Below are 14,988 nucleotides of genomic sequence, written 5' to 3'. Positions count from 1 at the left end.
GGAACCCCCCCAACCCTTTTAATACACCAAAAAACCCATTTGCTAGCCGCTACGTGTGCATAATTTAACACAAGCCAATAATGGGGGCTTGAATTAAAGCACAAATGGCGGGAACTCCTTTGCACTGTGCATTTCTGAGATGCAAAAGAAATGCACCATGCAAAGAAAGCTACAAATTGGCGGGAAATTCTCCCTTGCACCGGGGTTCTCCTTTACAGCAGAAAACTCCACCGTGCAAAGAAGCTGCAATTTAGCGGGAACATAATTTAGCAGTGCCGAAGCACACACAAAACAAAAACTCACAACTTTGGGTTGTGACAGGTAACTCCTGCTCTGGTACCACTAGTTGGATGCACTTGGGTCCTGGGGCAGACCCAGGAAGCTTTCATACTAGGACTCCTTGCCTAATGCTTAGTTCAGGCCACACTGCCTGGTATCACTTTAAGCAGGGATAACAGTGCCCCTCTTCAGAAAACTTGCTATTGAGCTTCTTCCACCATGTCACTTTTTTGATGTCAGCATCTTTCTGTTGTTTTTCCCGCTAATCTGTCAGCCTGCTGGCTTCCCCGGCTTTGAGGGTTGGCTCACTCCTGGATGTCCCAGTGGTTGACAGCAGCTGTAGCTCCACTGTGGCAGCTCCAGAGTTGCCTTCTATTGTGATGAGTCCGCAGAACAAAACATTGGCATTTTGTGGCTGCATACTACCTGGTGGGTGGATGCTTCTGGCTGCTCTTGTGCTTTGCTTTTGGCTGCCTCTGAGGCTGCATCTGGAGTACTATGTTCAGTTTTGGGCCCCCTACTACAGAAAGGTTATGGAGTCCAGAGAAGGGCAACAAAAATGGTAGGAGGCTGCGGGACATGACTCATGAGGAAAGACTGAGGACACTGGGCTTATTTAGTCTAGAGAAGAGAAGACTGAGAGGGGACTTAAATGGCAGCCTTCAACTACCTGAAGTGGGGTTCAAAAGAGGATGGGGCTAAACTGTTCTCAGTGGTGGTAGATGACAGAACAAGCAGCAATGGTGCCACGTTGCAGCAAGGGAAGTTTAGGTTAGATATTAAGAAGAATTTTCTCAGTTGGAGGGTAGTAAAACACTGGAACAGGTTACCCAGACAAGTGGTGAAAGCTCTATCCTTGGAGGTTTTCAAAACCCGGCTAGACACAGCTTTGGCTGGGATGATCTAGTTAGGGAATGGGATGGTCCTGCTTTGAGCAGGGGATTGGATTAGATGACCTTCTGAGGTCCCTTCCAACCCTAACTTTCTATGATTCTATGAAAGAGTAGAAGATTCTTGTATTCAAAATTAATTTATAAGACAACTGTCACTGTCAGTCATGAAAAAGATAATGCAATCTTTCAGATATTTCATAGCCAGCTAGATTGCTCTCATTTTTAGCTATCTCACTTGTTTCCTAACCTTCCCATCTACTCCTTTGATAAGTAAGCTTCTCAAGTGTTAATAAAATAATTTCTGTATTAATATTTGTTCTTTTAGGATTCCAAAGTTTTGCCTTGTATTCCAGTCCTCTACTTCCCCTACTTAGCTGTTCTATTGAGACTGCTTCTCCCTGATGAGGAAGGAGAGATGCAGATGCAGCCAGAGCATGAAGAAGTCTAATAATGTTAGTAGCTCTACTGCCTGCAAAAGCAAAAGTCATCCATTCTTTGTTTACAAGCTCATAAGAGCTATTCAGAACTAAGTTAAAAGAACCTTAAAAACACAAACAGTACCATCAACTGAAAAAAATACGGAGAACAACTTCTTGCCAAAACTTGCATATAACCCATACTCAAGAGAAATGTACAAAATGTACTTGTAAGAATATGCAGCTGTACGTATTTCAATGGCATTAAGAACCAAATAAGCATTTATTACAAAAAACAAAATGGTATTATAAAGCAATTAATTCATCTTTCCTTTTACTATAAATAGGGCAATCAAACATCCTGTTTTGGCTGAGACAGTCCCATATTTCAGAAGCTGGCCCTGACCAGCCAGTGAAAATCAAAATGAGTGTCCTTGGTGCAGGGCAGGTAAGTGAAGCAGCATGAGCAATGAAATAGGAAGCCCAAGCAGCCAGCAGAATTGCCCTAAAAAATAGGTTAGCTTGATTAGTGGACTGACCATTAAGGGGAGATGATTGTTAACACCTGTAAAGAACAATGGGTCATTAACAGGCCATTGACACACTTAGCTGCCTAAATAGTAATACCAGAGCTGAACCACAGGTCTCCAAAGCCCTGCCCGCAACACCACTGACTTGAGTGGTGGGGGCGGGAGGAGGGCATGTCCTAGATTTCATATTGTTCCATATAGTCACCCTAACTATAAACAAAAAAAATCAGTTTAAACTACATTCTTGTGCTCATTTACAAATGGTTTACAAAAGAACATTATAAGAACAAAGGATTTTTCTATATATGAATTCATGAAGAACTTTTAAAAACAATGTGTTACCTTTATATTTAGATTTAATACTCCCCATAATTGTGTTAAAGCACCTAAGCCTTTTGTGCTGAAGTGGTTTGAAACAGAGAGTGGTAACTGAATGAAGGTAAAATATAGATTGTTCTGTAGGCACTTTCCTGAGGTAGCTGATAGTAATGATTAACACTGGCAATGATTAACTGGTACAGGCAACATATACAGATTACCTATGTAGCTTTATTTTTTTTTTCCAGACAAAAGAATTTTACTCATTTTTTCTTCTTGCAAATTAGATTAAGAATACTACTTCCATTTAAAAATGCAATAACATTAATACATTTCAAGTGGAAGGCCTAGCTCATAAGAAAACTGTGAGAATAATGTTTAAGTGGACTGTTTACTTAAAAGAATGCAGAAGTACCAGAAATGCATTAAAGTTACAAGACAGTTTTGTGATTTGTTGAATTCTTCCATCAAACTTGACTCCAAATTGAAAAACTTTAAGAAAGAAAAACTTTCCCGCTAAAGAAACTAGGAAAGTTACCATTTAGTTCAAAGATTTCATCCCTACAAAGCAGTTCCCATTTCCAGAAGTGTAACTAATGTAGTGGTTGGGAACATTTTTGGGCAGTGCCAAAAACACCTTGCAACAACTTGCAAGGTGCTGGCATGCCAGGGCGGACAACCGGAGACCCATGATGGGCTCAATCCTTGTTGTGGAAGCATAGCCGTGGCCCCTTCCTTGTGGCACAAATGCCAAGCAAAATGCCTTTGCATGCCATGCTCTGGCAGGTGTGCTGGGGTTGCCTACCCCTGAACTGGTGAGTTTTGTACCCTGGGCAAAACTCTGCTGGGAAAAAGGAGGGTTTGGGAAGGGTGGGGGTAGCAGTCTTACCCTGTGCATTCATAGTCCCTGGTGGCTACCGGCACAGATCAGTCTGACTGGCAACAATTATTGCTACAGTGGTGCAGGGTCTCCCCAACACCACACCCCCCCTGGATTTGGGGTTTTTTTAAATCAGAAAATTGGGGATTTTTTGGATTTTTTTTTTAAATCAGAGAAAACCAGGATCCCTGGTTATAGATACTTCCAGGTTAGATATAGCACCATGAGTTGTGAAATGCTGCTAATTTTGTGGACCTAAATTACCTCATGGTAGTGTATCGGGGGCACAAAATCATACTTTCCTTTTTATATTCAGCCTTCTCAGAAATAAGATTCTTCACACATTTTTAAAGTTTCATTTCATGCTGAAAAATTCCTTCTGTTTCAGACTCTTGGTAACCAGATCTGGACACTCCATATAGCTGCTGAAATTGTTCCAGGAGCCACACATTCCTGTCACTGGTCATGGCAAAGACAGACTGGGCATTAAAACAGAAAATCAGGAATCACTCTCAAGACTTTAAGATAGTTTTGAGTCATTTCTCTATTAATTAATTTCCAATAGAGATTTACAGCTACAGTATGGCCCTCCTCCTGAAAAACTAAACATCTCCCCCATGCTCCCTCTGCACAGACTCCCTCCATTTGTACAATGCTGGGAGAGGTCCTATTGGTAATGAGCAGGAAGTGTGCAGCCCTGTTATGTCCAGCTAAAATATTAAACTATCAATCTTCCTCTCCAATCAGTCTTTTTACTTGGCAGCTTTCCAAACCCAGAGACATGGCATGCAACTCTGTGGTCCTCAGAGCTGCAACAGGAGGTGGTATTATTTTCAGTTGCAAAACAGTATCTGAACAGTTTATCCTAAGCCAGAGAATGTCTTGTGCGTGATCATTCTGATCAGTCAAACACATTTTTTTTTAATTAAAAAAAAAAATCTGTTAACACAGTGCTACATATCCTCAGAAAATTTGTTTTGTACTGAAACAGTAAGAACAAGAAGGATATGCTTTATTTTTCATACAGGTAGTGGCTGAATCCTGTTTTAAGTACAAAATCTACTGCATTATGAGGAGAGGCTGAGAGAACTGGGCTTATTTACAGTCTTCAGAAGAGAAGACTGAGAAGAGATTTGACAGCAGCCTTCAACTACCTGAAGGGGGGTTCCAAAGAGGATACAGCTAAACTGTTCTTAGTGGTCGCATCCACACATGCGTGGATGTTTGATTCCCCAGGTAGAACTAGCTGGGGCACACCATGTACCGCTGCTAGCTGCCCCTGGAGAATGCCTGTGCCCTGCAACCTCTGGTGCATGGCAAGCTACCCCAGGTAGGGTAGGGGAGGCTGGGGCCAGCACTGGGCTGGCCCCAGCAGCCTTACCTGGAGTCCTGGGGGCCTCTCGCGGCTGCAGCAGCAGCGATTCGGCTGTGTGAAGCCTGGCCAACAGCCACAGCACAGCTCTGGCCAGCGAGGCTCCGCTTCTGAGCAGCACACACTGCCCCCGTGTGCATCATTCTTTCACAAGTTTTTCTGACTCCTGAATGTCCAAAAAAAAACCCTGTATCAAAATATTTAAAAAAAACAAAAACAAAAACCCTGCACTGCTCCCTTGCAGTATAGAGAACAACTGAACGTGTGGCATGTGGCATCGCACAGCCACACTTGTCTGGATGCAGCCACTGGTGGCAGATGACAGAACAAGGAGCAATGATCTCAAGTTGCAGCAAGGGAAGTTTAAGTTGAATATTAAGAAAAACTCACCAGAAGGGTGGTGAAGCACTGGAACAGGTTACCTAGAGAGCTGGTAGAATCTCTATCCTTGGAGGTTTTTAAGGCCTGGCTTGACAAAGCCCTGGCTGGACTGATCTAGTTGGGGATGGTCCTGCTTTGAGCAGGGGATGGACTAGATGACCTCCTGAGGCTCTTTCCAACCCTAATTGTCTATGATTCTATGTATTTACTCGAATCCAGGATAAGGGTTTTCCCCTGAATTAGCATGAGGAGAAAGCCCCTCATCTTAGATTCGCTCACAAAGCAGAGGTGGAAGGGGCGGGCAGCAACTGCAGCTCTGATCTTGGCTCTGAGCCACAGCCGCCTCCTGCTCCCTATCCTCCGTTTGCCCTCTGAAGCTTCTGCTCCTCACTATGCCCCTTCCCCTTAGTGTCAGGCACAGATTGGCTCTAGTTCAAATGCTAGGCACAGAACACATGTTCCTCAGAACACACTAGTTCCTTGCTAGGCACAGAACACATGGACACTCTGCCGCCTACCCAGCCAATCAGCAGTGCCAACACTGCTGTATTGCCTGCCTGGCCAAACAGCAGCACCGACACTGCTGCATGGTCCAGCAAGGGCTAAGCTTCCATGTGCTGTACTCCTAGAGGGAACAGAAACCGAGAAGCATCTGACAGAAAGTTAAGGGGGGGGAGAGGAAGAAGCAGAAACTGCAGGGAGCAAGGAGGGGGGAATGAGCAGAGACTGTGAGGAGTGGGGAGAGAGGGGCAGAGACTGTGAGGAGCTGGGGGATAATGGTGTGCCAGTGGTGGGGGAGACAGGACAGGAAGGCTGCAGCAGAGGGAAAAAGGGGGAGCAGAGGGCAAGGGGGCCACCCAACCTGCTTTTTCCTCCTGCTTTAGCAGTGGGAAGGGGACAAATGTAAAATAAGCCTCCGATAATTAGATTTTACACCTGAAGAATAACAACAAATCTATACAATGTTCCATATATAGAATCTAGTTACTTGGGGGGTTGTCTTAAATTCAGGCTTGACTTAAATTTAAGAAAACACAGTAACTCACCCTTAAGCACAGTACTTTCATAATATAAGAAAATTATGTTAAAAGAGAATGTTAACTGAAAAATCAAACAAAAAAAAGTTAGAAAGTGCCAGAATGCAGGATATCCGTACAACATTACCATGGCTTTTTTGTGTAGGCACATTTGGCATACACAGAACCTCTGGAGAATTTGGTTGCCAGGCTGCCTCTAGCTAACTTCTACCATGTACACAGTAAGCTAAGGAAATACAGTCTAGATAAAGCTACCGCAAGCTGGGCATGTACTTGACTGGATAATGACACTGAAAGAGCAGTTTTCAATGGCTTAATGTCCAATAGAGGAGGTATGAAGTAGATATGCTCAGGAGTGTGTCCTGAGGCAGATACTGTTTAATATCTTTATTAATGATTTGGAGGATGGGACTAAATGCACACTTGGGAAATGTGCAGTTGGAACAAAGTTAGTTGGAATTACTGACACTTTGGAGGCTAGAATTAGGATTCAGAGTTACCTTAATACACAGGAGAAATGGTCCAAAATTAAGTGGAATGAAATTTAATAAGTACAAGTGCCAAGTCCTGCACTTAGGATAAAACAACTACATGCACAAATGCAGCATAGGGAGTGATTGTTGAGGCTGGAATACTGCAGAAGAGGACTGAGAGCTGGTCATGCCTCCTGAATGAAGGAAATAGAAAGAAAACAACATGGTACTTTTCAGTTTAAGTCATAACAGTTCTCCAGCTTCTCCATGTAACAGTAACCACCTTCAAACTTCTGTCTTTCTCTCAGCCAGGGCCCTTTTTAATGACGATGATGAGCATGACTTGTTGGAGAGCAATCAACACTGCTTTGTCAAAGGGAAATCATGCCTCACCAACCTACTAAAGTTCCTTGAGAGTGTCAATGAGCAAGGGGAGTGGGGCGATCCAGTTGACGCAGTATATCTGGACTTCCAAAAGGCTTTTAACAATGGCCCCTTATCAGAGGCTCATAACTAAGTTACGTAGTATAGCAGGACCTGGGCCCCAAGGGCAACTGTGACCACGCAACTGCCTCCACTCCTCAACTGCCACACCTTGTTGGGATATCAATAGTGTTCTGGGCTACTCTAGGTACCAGAATAAGTCCAAGCTCCCCTTAGTCTTGCCCCTTTGGGTACTAAATTGCAACCCTCCTGGCCTTATTAGTGTCTCAGGAAACCAGCTGCCTAACAGGAGGTATTTGTTACCTCTGTCCTCCCCTGTAGCCAGGTCCGTGCTTTGCAGATGGTAACTGATCACTTCAGAAGGGCCCCATGGCCCCAGTGCAACACCTGGCCCCGCTCAGGTCTCAACCTTGGTTGGGACTTCAACCTTCCTGGCTTCAGCCCCTTTCCTCTGACTATGCCCCCTCAACCTAGGTCCACTGTCTTGCCCTTCTCAGGCTCTGCTTAGCACCCTGCCCTGGTCTAGCCCTTCTCAAGCCCTGCTTAGTTCCCTGGGGTCCCAAACCCAGAAAAGGCTGCTCTTTTGCTCCTCAGCCCCTGGAGGTCCCTGACTCAGGTGAGGCTGCTCATATACCACAGCCTCCTGGGGTCCCTGACCTAGGCTAGGTGGTGCTCATAATGCTCAGCCCCCTTATATGATCCCTGATCCTCTACGAGACCTCTACGAGAAGTACCTCTCAGGTGCCCATGGGGCCACAACCTGGTCCTCTGGTTAAGCTTAAGCAGAACAAAAATATAAGCAACCTGCTTCACAACTAAAATCTACCCTGCTTAACAGGATAGCTCAGGTACCTGGCAATCTGCCTGTGCCTTGTGGCCTAGAGGGCAGAACTTCTGGGGCCCCAGGGCTAGGCCACGTACCATGAGGACAGGCCCTGTGGAGGGGTAATGTTTCCAAGTCAAGAGGTAGACTATCTGATGTCAGGGACCATGTGATGGGGGCAAGGAATTCTGGAACCATGGAGGAAAGCGAGGCAAGGTTTGGCATTGGGTAGGTGAGCCTTTTTAGGTCATGAACCATGTGACAGGGTGAGACTTCTGGTTCCACAATCCCCCCACCAGAAGGAACACTTCCAGGGCAAGGGGAGGCACTTCTGGTGGCAAAGTTCAGGGAATAAGGGGTGGGACTTCCAGTCCCAAGATGGCAACCAGGGGGCAGGACACCTATTGGGGGCGGGGCTTAGCAGTTTGACAAGGTATGTATCCTCGTGGCCCTCGACAGCTCACCAAAACTCATTAAGCAGCCCTCCAGCCAAAATAATTGCTCACCCAATAATTGCAAAATGCTGGGGGCTGCAAGTGAGAGAAGAACAGTCGGAAAAAACCCTGGTCATATCCAGTTCACTCTCCCTTTCAGCATCCTCTCTGTGACACAGGATGCTGGGCAAGATGGACCTTTGATATGACTCAGTAAGTGACAATTCTTATGTTCAGCACTCCCGGCTGGGAATCCCCATAGGGTTCTGATTCCCTCCAGCTGTGCCTCATTGCCAGGCAGGGCTTTTGAATCCTGAAAGGGTCTTTACACCCTGTCATAAGAACCTGGAGATTAGCGGAACAAATTGAATATGAGCTAATAGCACACACTTGCTGCAAAAAATATCCAACACAAAATAGTGTATTAACAAGAGTCACTTGCAAGTGTCAGTGCAAATGATTCTTCCACTCTACTCCGTACTGTTGTGGCATCGCCTAGAGAATTGTCAGGTTTAGGGCACCGAACTTCGAGGACTTGGGCAAACTAGAGAGTCCCGCTGAGAGCAACAAAAATGATTACAGGTTTTGGAAATAGCACTTATGAGAGAAGGCTGGAAGACCTGAGATTATGTAGTCTGGAGAAGAGAAGACTGACGGAAGGACTTGATAAAAGTCTCAAAATACCCAAAGGGTGGTCAGAAAGAGGATGGTGATACACTACTGTATTTACTCCAATCTAAAATAAGGCTTCCCCCACATTCAACATGGGGGGAAAGAGCCCTTGGTCTTAGATATGAGTACAGTGGTGGGAGAGGAGGAAGAATGGTTATGACCACAGCTGCAAATCTGACCACGCCAGGGTTAGAGTTGAACCCACAGCCACTGTCCCCCCATGCACCACCTGTCCCTCTAGACTCTGCTCCCTCCCCCCACCAGCCTTTACTCCTAGCCTTTCTTACCTTACTTTTGAAGCTTCACCTGGAGCCCAGCTCCAGCCAGAGGCAGAGAGCACACAGTATGTGCTGCCTCTCGCCCCATTCTGGCCATGCAGTGGCAGCAGCAGCTGTGGGCTTGACTCTGGACTAGGGCTGAAGCTGCTGCTGCTACTACTACATGGCTGGGCTGGGGCCAGAGACAACACATGCTCTGTGCTCCCTGCCACAGGCTGAAATAGGACCCCAGCCAGAGCTGCAAGGAAAAGGTAAAGAAATGCTGGGAGGGCGGGGGCACACTGTAGAGAGCAGGCAGTAAGGAGATCCAAATTGGTGGGGCGGACGTCAGCATGTGGCACAGACAGAAGGTGGAGACAGGTGACAGAGGATGCAGGCACTGTCAGGAAGGACAGACATCAAGGGGAGTAAGTGGGAGGGGGCAAATGGCAGGGGAGGCAGGCACCGGAGGGGTGGCATGTGGTGGAGGGATCAGGCAGCAAGTGGCAGGGGTCAGGTAACAACTCCCCTGCCACCTGTCCCACCACCACCACCTTGTCACCTACTGCTGCCTGACCCACTGCAGTGTAGAAGAAATGAATTTAAGATGACCCTCCAATAATTAGATTTTAGACATGGAAAATTATAACAAATTTATTAAACTGTCCATTTCTACAATTTAATTAGTAGGAGATGTCAAACTCAGGGTCGTCTTGGATTTGGGTAAACACAGTATATTTCCCATGGCTATAGAACAGAACAAGGGCCACCAGTATTAAACTGCAACATAGGAAATTCAGGAAGAATGTTCTAACTAGCAGCCTAAATGTACAAGAGCTCCTCAGTGAACTTACTGTAACATCAGCAAAAGAACATATTTTCGCCCTAGGGGCTTAAAGTGTTATTGGCAACACCTACAATGCATATATTTACTTATATACATTAACACAGAGGGAGAGTAAGAACAAAGAAAAGTTTTTAAGAACAGCTTAAAAGAACATAACATTTTGAAAGATGCAAAGAGCCAGAGGGTATTGGCCTCTTGGGCTTAGAGCACTGAATGAAAACTGAAGTAACAGAACTAAAAACTTAAATAAGGAGCAGCACAAGCCAGAAATCTGTATGTTTAAACTAGGGATGGGCAGAATACAGCCTGCCAACTGATTGGATCTATCCCACAGGTGGGAGCACACCAATTGATTGCATCTAGCCCGTAGCTGCCCCTATGGCACTCTTCAAGGGGCTGAGCCTCGCCCACTCTTGCCCACAGCACCTTATGCTGCCCCCCACCACCATCATGCCCTGCCCCACTCCAACAGCAATGGCCCAGCCCTGGCCAGTGCACACATCTTCCTGGCTGAGTAGGCAGCTAGGAGCTGGAACCGCAGCCCTACATGCTGAGGAGGAAGCCACCCGGCTTGAGCTTCTGCCTGCCTGGCTGGGCATCTGCTACACAGGTCTCCATGGCTTCTGCGCATTATCTGCTGCCCGGAGCAGCACAGTAGGGACAGAAGCAGGAGGAGAAGGAGCCACAGGAGTGAGGGGAGGGGAGCCAAGCAGCTCATGTACAGTTGCACCAGCAGCTCCACTGGGAAACTGTGCTTACTGGCCAGGGCTGAGGCCAGGATGGTGCTATCTGGCTGGCATGGGGTATGTGTGGGCAGAAGTGCTGCAGATTGGCCCAGGCAGGAACTGGTGGGGCTCAGCCCCATGTAGAGCACCACAGGGACCACTGCAGGCCAGATGGGAGGGACGGACCATATATGCATTTGCACTGCCCAGGTGAGCTTTGCTGCACATGTCCCCCACACCCAACCAGCTTCCAGGACCTAGCCTAAGGGCACCTCCCCACACACAACATACATACAAGAGTAATATTTTATTTTGAGCTAATATGCAATTGACTCTATATACGCTACTCAAAAGAACATAAAATCAGAACAAAAATTATTTTTTGAAATAAAATTTAAGTGTTATAGTAGAGGTTTGACTTCTAGTATACAATTTGTTTTTCAAAAGGTATCTTCTGAAAGATTTTGTATGTGCAACCCTCAACAGCTCATCAAAACTAGTTAAGTAGCCCTCCAGCCAAAATAATTGCCCAACCCTGGTTTAAACAGTTGACCAATTCCTATGAAGAACTCTAACTGACAACCTAAGAAGGAAATCGGTGCAACATTCTGGAGCTCCCTGGAACACAAGAGTGGAGATTTCTTAGTAATACAACATGCTCAAGTGGGTGCTTTAGAGAATCAAAAATTCTGTGAGTCAAGCAGCTGGCCACATTACTCACAACAAAGACTAAGGACAAGTAGTAAGAATCTGGTGCTGATGTTATCTTTAAAGACATCTCTCTTAAAAAAAAAAAAAAGCTTAAAGTTTGCAGAAATTAAGGGTTTAGGCCCCACTCATTTACCAGAAGTGTGGATATTTCAAGCCACTATCAATATTTTAAAAGCTTTAGCTGAGATCACAAATGGATTTTGTGGGGACTGAATGGCTTAGGGGATTCATAAATGGAATAAATCTTCATTTATTTCCATTAAAATGTGTAAGGAGAACTTTAAAAGGTTCAAATATCAGCATGTTACACACTTTCTAATCCATTCTAATGAAAACCCAAGGAAAGAAGAATCTTATTCTCTATTTCTGATAGTAGTTGTAACAATACGTGACATTAACTTGCTTAAGTGAAATTTATGTACTATGGAGTTCTCCTGATTCCCCTAGACTATACTACTGCTGCATTATCAAGTGTTGTCACGTCAAGCTATTCCCCCCTCAGGTTTTTTTTAACTCATTTTAGATAAATGTACTAGCTCATGAAGAACATGGAAATTTAAAAACAACCAAAATATATTCTTAATTCTAAAAGGAACAATGAACAAAAATGTATCTAACAACTAACAGTGCAATGGGGAGACAGCCAAGTGCAAAATGTTCCACCTCCAAATGCAACCAGGTTGCCTCACTGGTGCCAGCTAATTTTCCCATCATCTTCCCAGACTTCTATAGGAATGAGAGGGGTTGATGCACCCAAGCCAATACCACCAATGGACCTTGTCATTTCTCAGGAGCATTTCTTCACCCTCCTGTGTGACATTTATAAAAGGACCTGGTACCAAGCCAGGACTAGTCCTTCTTGGCACCCCACCCCACCTGCAGTCTCACTCTTAATGGCATTGCCAATAAATATGGACCCCACACTGGGTGTGGATGCGAGTCTTCACACTTATCCTCTCCTATCGCGTAAGAACGTCCAGTCACCATAAGAACCAACCATCTAGCCATCAGGACAATGAAGATGTCCTTCCTCTTTTCCAGCATGCCGTTTCTTGCCATGGGGTTTCCAGCCACACCGAGGTCCTAAGCACTAAGCCGTCTCTCTACCATCACAGCCATCTGTGTCAATTTCTCAGATGGATGCCAGCATATTTTAGCTACTGAGGAGTTGAAGTGGCTCAGACTGCCTCATGGGAATCATCTTCTCCACCATGTGACCCCTCTACTAGGGGATGCATGAGTTTCCCAACACTGCTTGATATCTTAATGACTTGAAATAAAGATTGCATGCTATTCTAGTAGACGCATCTTAACTAAATGCAAAATATGCTGTAGCCAAACACAAATTACTGGGCTTGATACAGGGGTAACTAGGCAAAATTGTATTGCCTGAGATATCAAGGACATCAGACAATATGATCTAAAGTTCTCTTCTAATGTTAAACTCTACAAATCTATGAGATCTACTTCTTAGAACCTTTTCACTGTATTTGTTTAAAGCTTATCAAGGATATAATAAACACTGACAGTGAAGTGAGTTATTGAGATTTAGAATTGTCACGCAATGAGATTAACAAGGGCAGGAAAATTTACTCCACCACCTTGTTTCAGGATGTCTGGAGACAGAGTCTCAGGAAGATGTCAGTACAGCAGTTGCACGTCATACACATTCTAAAGCATTTCTTCACAAAAATAAGAGCTCAAGACTTGATTTTTTAAAATGAAATATTATATTTTACACAGTGTGAATGTGTCAGCTGGGCACATCTGGCTCACAGGCCATATATTTACATCACTGCCCTAAAACAGACAGTAGTCTAGATGTAGGCATATGGTTGAGAAAAATTATGGTATATTTTCATTATTATCCTCTCTCATTACTTATACCATCCAAACTTTTCTTTGATTACTACTTCATTCTGAGCAAGTCCTCAGAGTTATTTATTTGCTTTATGGAATCACCTATAGTAAGGGTGTCAAAGACATGGTCTGTTTCTCAATCCCTATGCAAATGTCCTTTTGGGTGGAGACTGCTGTTTTTGTTTCTTTTCCTAAAATCAAAAAGGCATCACTGCATAAAATAAAACTGTCAAGGAACCAACATATCTTCAAACACTAATTTTGTCCAATTTTTCTAGTCAAGCCCCCCAGCATACAAAACAGTATCAACTGTAATACTCAAAGACACATTTCCTCCCATCATCATACCATGATCCTCATTTTTATTGTAAAGGCGTTATTCAATAGCAGAGTAGAGTCCTGCTTTCTTTCCGATATCTTGACTTTAAGCAGAAATGCCTGAACAAATTTCAGGCACGGACTGAATGATGGTACAGTGTCAATTCATGCAACTATTCACGCAACTCCCCTAAGGGCAGACATCTTTTCCTCTAGGTTGGCTAATCTCATACGGCAGGCTTTAAACTAGCTTCACTGGGGGAAGGGGCCACTTTGAGTGGTGAGGATGCTTCACCAGCATGCAGAGTGACAAGAGGAAGGGAAGCCCAGGTAAGCATCAACATCCTGGGAGAAGGGGGCCACAACTGTCCTGAGAGGGAGGCATGTGCACCCTCAGGAGGCCTCAGGTGCCTCTACACTAATGCTCGTAGTATGGGGAGTAAGCAGGAGGAACTGCGCCTCCTGATTGTGAGTAAGAACCCAGACTTAGTAGGGCTCACAGAAACCTGGCGGGACCCTACCTACGACTGGGCAGCGGGCATTCGGGGATACACCCTATAAGGAAGAAACAGGACAGAGAGGAAAGGTGGGGGGGTTGCACTCTATGTCAAAGAGCACCTCACATCATCAAGGATTAGCTTCAGGTTAGAGGAGGGTCGGGCAGAGACACTATGGGTCAAACTACAAGGGGGGCATGGCAACAGGGACCTTACAGTGAGTGTCTACTACAGACCACCCAACCAGGGGGAAGAGCCAGACCAGGACTTCTTCAGTCAGCTTATGGAGGTGGTTAGGTCAAGGGATGTTATTGTCAAGGGTGACCTAAACTACCCAGACATTTGCTGGGAGGCGCAGACAGCCGGGTCTGACCACTCGCGTAGGTTCCTGGCTGTATCACAGGACCTTCACCTTATCCAGGGAGTGCACAGACCCACTAGGGGTAACGCCTTGCTGGACCTGGTCCTGGCCACAGGGGATGACCTGGTGAGGGGACTGCAGGTCCTTGACCACCTGGGCAATAGCAATCATCACCTGCTGGATTTCACTATCCAATGCAGGGTGTCAAGGGCTTACACCAAGGCTAAAGCCCTCGACTTCAGAAGGGCCAACTTTAATGAGCTTAGGAGACTAATGGGGGAGGCACTGAGGGCCCAGAAGGTAGAGGAGATGGGAGTCCACGAAGGATGGTCCTACCTCAAGGGGGCGATCCTCCAGGCCCAAAGGATAACAGTCCCTGAGAGAAGCAAGGGGGGTAAGAGTGCTCAGAAACCCCCTTGGCTCTGCAAGGGCATTCAGCAATGCCTGAGGACTAAAAGGG

General features: G+C 45.5%; 1 protein-coding gene across 3 annotated transcripts in view; it reads right to left on the bottom strand.

Annotated features, from left to right (window-relative positions):
* RFX3 (regulatory factor X3) overlaps positions 1–14,988 on the bottom strand; it is a 263,571-nt gene that overhangs the window by 170,924 nt on the left and 77,659 nt on the right. The window contains exon 1 of one of the 3 annotated variants that reach the window (XM_025206200.1): positions 4,698–4,812. The exons of the other annotated variants lie outside the window; for them this stretch is intronic. The gene's annotated coding sequence lies outside the window, so the exon portion shown is untranslated. Of the gene's footprint in view, positions 1–4,697; positions 4,813–14,988 lie in introns of those variants that run through there. 3 annotated transcript variants of the gene reach the window in all.

This window comes from Alligator sinensis, unplaced genomic scaffold (assembly GCF_000455745.1).
Source record: "Alligator sinensis unplaced genomic scaffold, ASM45574v1 scaffold392_2, whole genome shotgun sequence".
Lineage (NCBI taxonomy): Eukaryota > Metazoa > Chordata > Crocodylia > Alligatoridae > Alligator > Alligator sinensis.
Note: the sequence above shows the minus strand (reverse complement) of the source record. Positions and strands in the feature narration are given on the sequence as shown.